Raw genomic sequence first — 7,144 nt, 5'->3', positions numbered from 1 at the left:
CCCAGGACTCTCACCCTGAGGGGCTGGGAGAGGGAGACTGAGCTAACCTAGCTTCTCCCAGGTTAGATCCCCAGGGGCTCTCACCCTGAGGGGCTGGGAGAGGGAGACTGAGCTAACCTAGCTTCTCCCAGGTTAGATCCCCAGGGGCTCTCACCCTGAGGGGCTGGGAGAAGGAGACTGAGCTAACCTAGCTTCTCCCAGGTTAGATCCCCAGGGCTCTCACCCTGAGGGGCTGGGAGAGGGAGACTGAGCTAACCTAGCTTCTCTCAGGTTAGATCCCCGGGACTCTCACCCCGAGGGGCTGGGAGAGGGACACTGAGCTAACCTAGCTTCTCTCAGGCAGGGTTGAACTGAGGTCTAGATTACACTGTACATTTGAGGACACCCTCAGCCGCATGTGAATGTGAACACTGTTCAAAACTGTTCGCTGCTCTGGCCCCCCAATGGTGGAACAAACTCCCTCACGACGCCAGGACAGCGGAGTCAATCACCACCTTCCGGAGACACCTGAAACCCTACCTCTTTAAGGAATACCTAGGATAGGATAAAGTAATCCCTCTCACCCCCCCCCCCCCTTAAAAGATTTAGATGCACTACTGTTCCACTGGATGTCATAAGGTGAACGCACCAATTTGTAAGTCGCTCTGGATAAGAGCGTCTGCTAAATGACTTAAATGTAAATGTGAACACTAGGATCTTGGATCGTTGGATTATGAAAGATTGTCCCACTATGTCAACCGTTACTGAGAACATCACTGCTGGATGTAGAGTAAGACTGATTGTACAGAACAGTGGTGGTGAATCTAAGACGAGCCTCAAAGTTATTATCCAACCTTTGCTCAGCTTTTATTCCTGATTAGATTCCCCTTGGCTACTGAGGGGCTGGGAGAGAGGGAGACTCTTGGCTACTGTACTGCATGTATTCCTCCTTTAAAGGTTGTGGCGTACTGCGGCACAGCTTGCTGGGTGCTGCAGAATTCTATGGCGTAGTGATTTAAGCGTCAGCCATTGTTGCCTGAATGACGCAATTTACCACAATCTGCCACCGTCTACCACAAAAACCACCACGGCATAAAGCTCAAAAGGTTGAAAGGGGAGAACCAGTGTATGTTCCCTGAGGTGGATAAACACAGAGTTACACTCCTACAACCGGATGGAAATCCAGATTAGCCATCTGGCAATTCTGGCAAATGGGCCGGGATCATTTTTTAGTTGGGTTGGGCGGGTCCACATTGGTACACACACAAAAAAGTGATACTGCCGGTGGGCCATTGGGCCTGTTCAGATGTCTCTGTTATAATCAATAATGAGCGTTTGGCTGATCAGTGGGCAACGCCCCCCCCCCCTTTTTTTTTTGTTAATAGGCTGAGCTGAGGTCGCGCAAATTCACATTGAAGGTCAATCAAAGAGATGTGAAAATGTGTTTATTCTGTGTTCTCCAGTCTACTTCCTGGATGTGCTTTGTATCCCAGCATGTGAGTGAACACAGTCTCTCTCTCAATCACTTCCTCACAGTTTGATCCAGACTGGTGTTCTCTGACAACACATACACAGTATTCTCTGTGGTTATCTACCCCACACCCCCCCACTGGCTTGACCTCTGTGAGCCGGGTCTCCTGCGAGCCCTGATGACAGTTCATTCCCATTATCTGTCTGTCTCACAGCGGATCAACAGGTCATGCCGTTAGAGATTTGTGTTTCACGCTGAAGGAGAAAAACAGAAAAACAACCCATTACCTGAGATTAAAGGGATATCACTTGACATCACTTAATTCATCTGTGGCATTTGGACTCTCAGGCTTTTGTGCTGGTGATTTTGTAATTCACAGGGTCAAATTGAAATATGAATCCCTTCACATCCAACACGCTAATCCTTTCGATTGAACCTGTTAAAATAGACAACATTCTAGAAAATGGAGTTTGGTGGGAGATCAAACACACCCAATCCATACTGTAGCAGGTAGTAGCCTATAGGCTGAACACATATCATACTGTAGCAGGTAGTAGCCTATAGGCTGAACACATATCATACTGTAGCAGGTAGTAGCCTATAGGCTGAACACATATCATACTGTAGCAGGTAGTAGTAGCCTATAGCCTGAACACATATCATACTGTAGCAGGTAGTAGCCTATCATACTGTAGCAGGTAGTAGCCTATAGGCTGAACACATATCATACTGTAGCAGGTAGTAGCCTATAGGCTGAACACATATCATACTGTAGCAGGTAGTAGCCTATAGGCTGAACACATATCATACTGTAGCAGGTAGTAGCCTATAGGCTGAACACATATCATACTGTAGCAGCCTATAGGCTGAACACATATCATACTGTAGTAGCCTATAGCCTGACCACATATCATACTGTAGCAGGTAGTAGCCTATCATACTGTAGCAGGTAGTAGCCTATAGGCTGAACACATATCATACTGTAGCAGGTAGTAGCCTATAGGCTGAACACACATCATACTGTAGCCTATAGGCTGAACACATATCATACTGTAGCAGGTAGTAGCCTATCATACTGTAGCAGGTAGTAGCCTATAGGCTGAACACATATCATACTGTAGCAGGTAGTAGCCTATAGGCTGAGCACATATCATACTGTAGCAGGTAGTAGCATATAGGCTGAGCACATATCATACTGTAGCAGGTAGTAGCCTATAGGCTGAACACATATCATACTGTAGCAGGTAGTAGCCTATAGGCTGAACACATATCATACTGTAGCAGGTAGTAGCCTATAGGCTGAACACATATCATACTGTAGCAGGTAGTAGCCTATAGGCTGAACACATATCATACTGTAGCAGGTAGTAGCCTATAGGCTGAACACATATCATACTGTAGCAGGTAGTAGCCTATCATACTGTAGCAGGTAGTAGCCTATAGGCTGAACACATATCATACTGTAGCAGGTAGTAGCCTATCAGGCTGAACACAACATCATACTGTAGCAGGTAGTAGCCTATCATACTGTAGTAGCCTATAGCTGAACACATATCATACTGTAGCAGGTAGTAGCCTATCATACTGTGTAGCAGGTAGTAGCCTACTGTAGTAGCCTATAGGCTGAGCACATATCATACTGTAGCAGGTAGTAGCCTATAGGCTGAACACATATCATACTGTAGCAGGTAGTAGCCTATAGGCTGAACACATATCATACTGTAGCAGGTAGTAGCCTATAGGCCTATAGGTGAACACATATCATACTGTAGCAGGTAGTAGCCTATAGGCTGAACACATATCATACTGTAGCAGGTAGTAGCCTATAGGCAGAACACATATCATACTGTAGCAGGTAGTAGCCTATAGGCTGAACACATATCATACTGTAGCAGGTAGTAGCCTATAGGCTGAACACATATCATACTGTAGCAGGTAGTAGCCTATAGGCTGAACACATATCATACTGTAGCAGGTAGTAGCCTATAGGCTGAACACATATCATACTGTAGCAGGTAGTAGCATATCATACTGGAGCCTATAGGTGGAACATAGTAATGAGGTGGTGATATGTAGGGTGGAACATAGTAATGAGGTGGTGATATGTAGGGTGGAACATAGTAATGAGGTGGTGATATGTAGGGTGGGGGTGGAACATAGTAATGAGGTGGTGATATGTAGGGTGGAACATAGTAATGAGGTGGTGATATGTAGGGTGGAACATAGTAATGAGGTGGTGATATGTAGGGTGGAACATAGTAATGAGGTGGTGATATGAGGTGGAACATAGTATAGGTGTGATATGTAGGGTGGAACATAGTAATGAGGTGGTGATATGTAGGGTGGAACATAGTAATGAGGTGGTGATATGTAGGGTGGAACATAGTAATGAGGTGGTGATATGTAGGGTGGAACATAGTAATGAGGTGGTGATATGTAGGGTGGAACATAGTAATGAGGTGGTGAATGTAGGGTGGAACATAGTAATGAGGTGGTGATATGTAGGGTGGAACATAGTAATGAGGTGGTGATATGTAGGGTGGAACATAGTAATGAGGTGGTGATATGTAGGGTGGAACATAGTAATGAGGTGGTGATATGTAGGGTGGAACATAGTAATGAGGTGGTGATATGTAGGGTGGAACATATATGTAGGGTGGAACATAGTAATGAGGTGGTGATATGTAGGGTGGAACATAGTAATGAGGTGGTGATATGTAGGGTGGAACATAGTAATGAGGTGGTGATATGTAGGGTGGAACATAGTAATGAGGTGGTGATATGTAGGGTGGAACATAGTAATGAGGTGGTGATATGTAGGGTGGAACATAGTAATGAGGTGGTGATATGTAGGGTGGGGGTGGAACATAGTAATGAGGTGGTGATATGTAGGGTGGGGAGGTGGTGACATAGTAATGAGGTGGTGATATGTAGGGTGGAACATAGTAATGAGGTGGTGATATGTAGGGTGGAACATAGTAATGAGGTGGTGATATGTAGGGTGGAACATAGTAATGAGGTGGTGATATGTAGGGTGGAACATAGTAATGAGGTGGTGATATGTAGGGTGGAACATAGTAGTGAGGTGGTGATATGTAGGGTGGAACATAGTAGTGAGGTGGTGATATGTAGGGTGGAACATAGTAATGAGGTGGTGATATGTAGGGTGGAACATAGTAATGAGGTGGTGATATGTAGGGTGGGGGTGGAACATATTAATGAGGTGGTGATATGTAGGGTGGAACATAGTAATGAGGTGGTGATATGTAGGGTGGAACATAGTAATGAGGTGGTGATATGTAGGGTGGAACATAGTAATGAGTTGGTGATATGTAGGGTGGAACATAGTAATGAGGTGGTGATATGTAGGGTGGAACATAGTCATGAGGTGGTGATATGTAGGGTGGGGGTGGAACATAGTAATGAGGTGGTGATATGTAGGGTGGAACATAGTATTGAGGTGGTGATATGTAGGCTGGAACATAGTAATGAGGTGGTGATATGTAGGGTGGAACATAGTAATGAGGTGGTGATATGTAGGGTGGAACATAGTCATGAGGTGGTGATATGTAGGGTGGGGGTGGAACATAGTAATGAGGTGGTGATATGTAGGGTGGAACATAGTAATGAGGTGGTGATATGTAGGGTGGAACATAGTAATGAGGTGGTGATATGTAGGGTGGGGGTGGAACATAGTAATGAGGTGGTGATATGTAGGGTGGGGGTGGAACATAGTAATGAGGTGGTGATATGTAGGGTGAAGCAGAGTAATGAGGTGGTGATATGGCCTAGTGTGACAGTTTTTGAGATGCTCTCCCATTTCTCCCAGTCCTTAGAGGACCAGTGCCATCATGTGTGTTCCTGGTAATGTTCTCCTTCTGTCTGTTCCTGGTAATGTTCTCCTGCTGTCTGAGTGTTCCTGGTAATGTTCTCCTGCTGTCTGTTCCTGGTAATGTTCTCCTGCTGTCTGTTCCTGGTATTGTTCTCCTGCTATCTGAGTGTTCCTGGTAATGTTCTCCTGCTGTCTGTTCCTGGTAATGTTCTCCTGCTGTCTGAGTGTTCCTGAGGGCCATTAATCAGTTTGGATCTGAACCAGATGTCTCTGTGATTTCTTTCAAACTGTTCCTGAGGGCCATTAATCAGTTTGGATCTAAACCAGATGTCTCTGTGATTTCTTTCAAACTGTTCCTGAGGACCATTAATCAGTTTGGATCTAAACCAGATGTCTCTGTGATTTCTTTCAGAATGTTCCTGAGGGCCATTAATCAGTTTGGATCTAAACCAGATGTCTCTGTGATTTCCCTCAGAGTGTTCCTGAGAGCCATTAATCAGTTTGGATCTAAACCAGATGTCTCTGTGATTTCTTTCAGAATGTTTGGATCTAAACCAGATGTCTCTGTGATTTCTTTCAGGACCATTAATCAGTTTGGATCTAAACCAGATGTCTCTGTGATTTCTTTCAGAGTGTTCCTGAGAGCCATTAATCAGTTTGGATCTAAACCAGATGTCTCTGTGATTTCTTTCAGAGTGTTCCTGAGGGCCATTAATCAGTATGCAGCCGTGTTAAACAAGAAGTTCCTGGACCAGACCAACTTTGAGCTTCAGGTAAGGTTTCTGACCTGAGCCCTATAGCACCCTGTATAGCTCACCACTCTATAAAGCCTCCGTTTGTTAAACACAAATACTGTTACTCCATTAGTCAATCTGCCAGACCTGAAGACTGGTTGAATTATGTCAATCTGTTTATGTAGAGCTTTGTTTCGCTAGTCTTGCACTGCATTAGGAGAGCTTAACGAGACTGGTTGAATAGTGAAGTCATTAAAGATGGTTCAGAACAGTGACTTGATTGCCTTCAAAGTATTTATTGCTGACACTTTGCAGAGCAGGCTCCTGCATCAAAAACACGGGTTGAATACTGTTAATGAACTGTAAAATGTGTGCTTATTTTAGGGTTGATCCCGACCCCAAAAAATATTGGTCTTGTTCTTTTGACCGATCAATTGCTAGAATGTTTTAAACGTGTATTTTTCCAATGTGTTTGAATAAAATCAGCTATATGTATTGAGCTTGTCCGATGCTTTAAGCTTACGGTTTGATTAAATAAGACAAAATGCCTCAAGAGGGAGCCAGAGATCTAGATAACCAGAGTAAAACAACCTTAACCTGACCCAACTATTCTCCTCCTGTTCCTGCTGGCTTTCGCAGATTATGCCATTACTCTCAGGAAGTTGCCGTAATACACTACATGGGGAATCGGCAATATTTCTCATGTGGAATGTCAATTTATCTTACCGTTTCTACCAATCTGCCTGCCAGTTATGGATTTCATCTGCACATTTCCGTGAAACATTTTACTTTTAATTTATTTTATCATATCTCAAAATCATTGCCATGTGGTTCATCTAAATTCTTTCCAAATCTAAATGAAAATGATACAAACCTAAAGAGTCACTTCTATTTCCATTGCCAAATATGTTAAAATAGCATAAAGCTGTTATTATTAGAAAATTAAATATAAATATGAACATCAAATTAATAGATTGCAGCCTGCAGGTAGAACATATTTGGATGAAGATAAAAAATAAAGATATGCACCAGTCATAATTACTCAAAACTCAAGGGTTTTTCTAAATTCTTACTATTTTCTACATTGTAGAATAATAGTGGAGATATGAAATAACACATATGGAATCT

General features: G+C 43.5%; 1 pseudogene; it reads left to right on the top strand.

Annotated features, from left to right (window-relative positions):
* Positions 1-5,695: 5,695 nt before the first annotated feature.
* LOC115115761 (dedicator of cytokinesis protein 1-like) overlaps positions 5,696-7,144 on the top strand; it is a 209,631-nt pseudogene continuing 208,182 nt past the window's right edge.

Source organism: Oncorhynchus nerka, linkage group LG10 (assembly GCF_034236695.1).
Source record: "Oncorhynchus nerka isolate Pitt River linkage group LG10, Oner_Uvic_2.0, whole genome shotgun sequence".
NCBI classification, from domain to species: Eukaryota; Metazoa; Chordata; class Actinopteri; order Salmoniformes; family Salmonidae; genus Oncorhynchus; species Oncorhynchus nerka.
The sequence above is the reverse complement of the archived record's forward strand: the minus strand, read 5'-3'. Positions and strand labels throughout refer to the sequence as shown.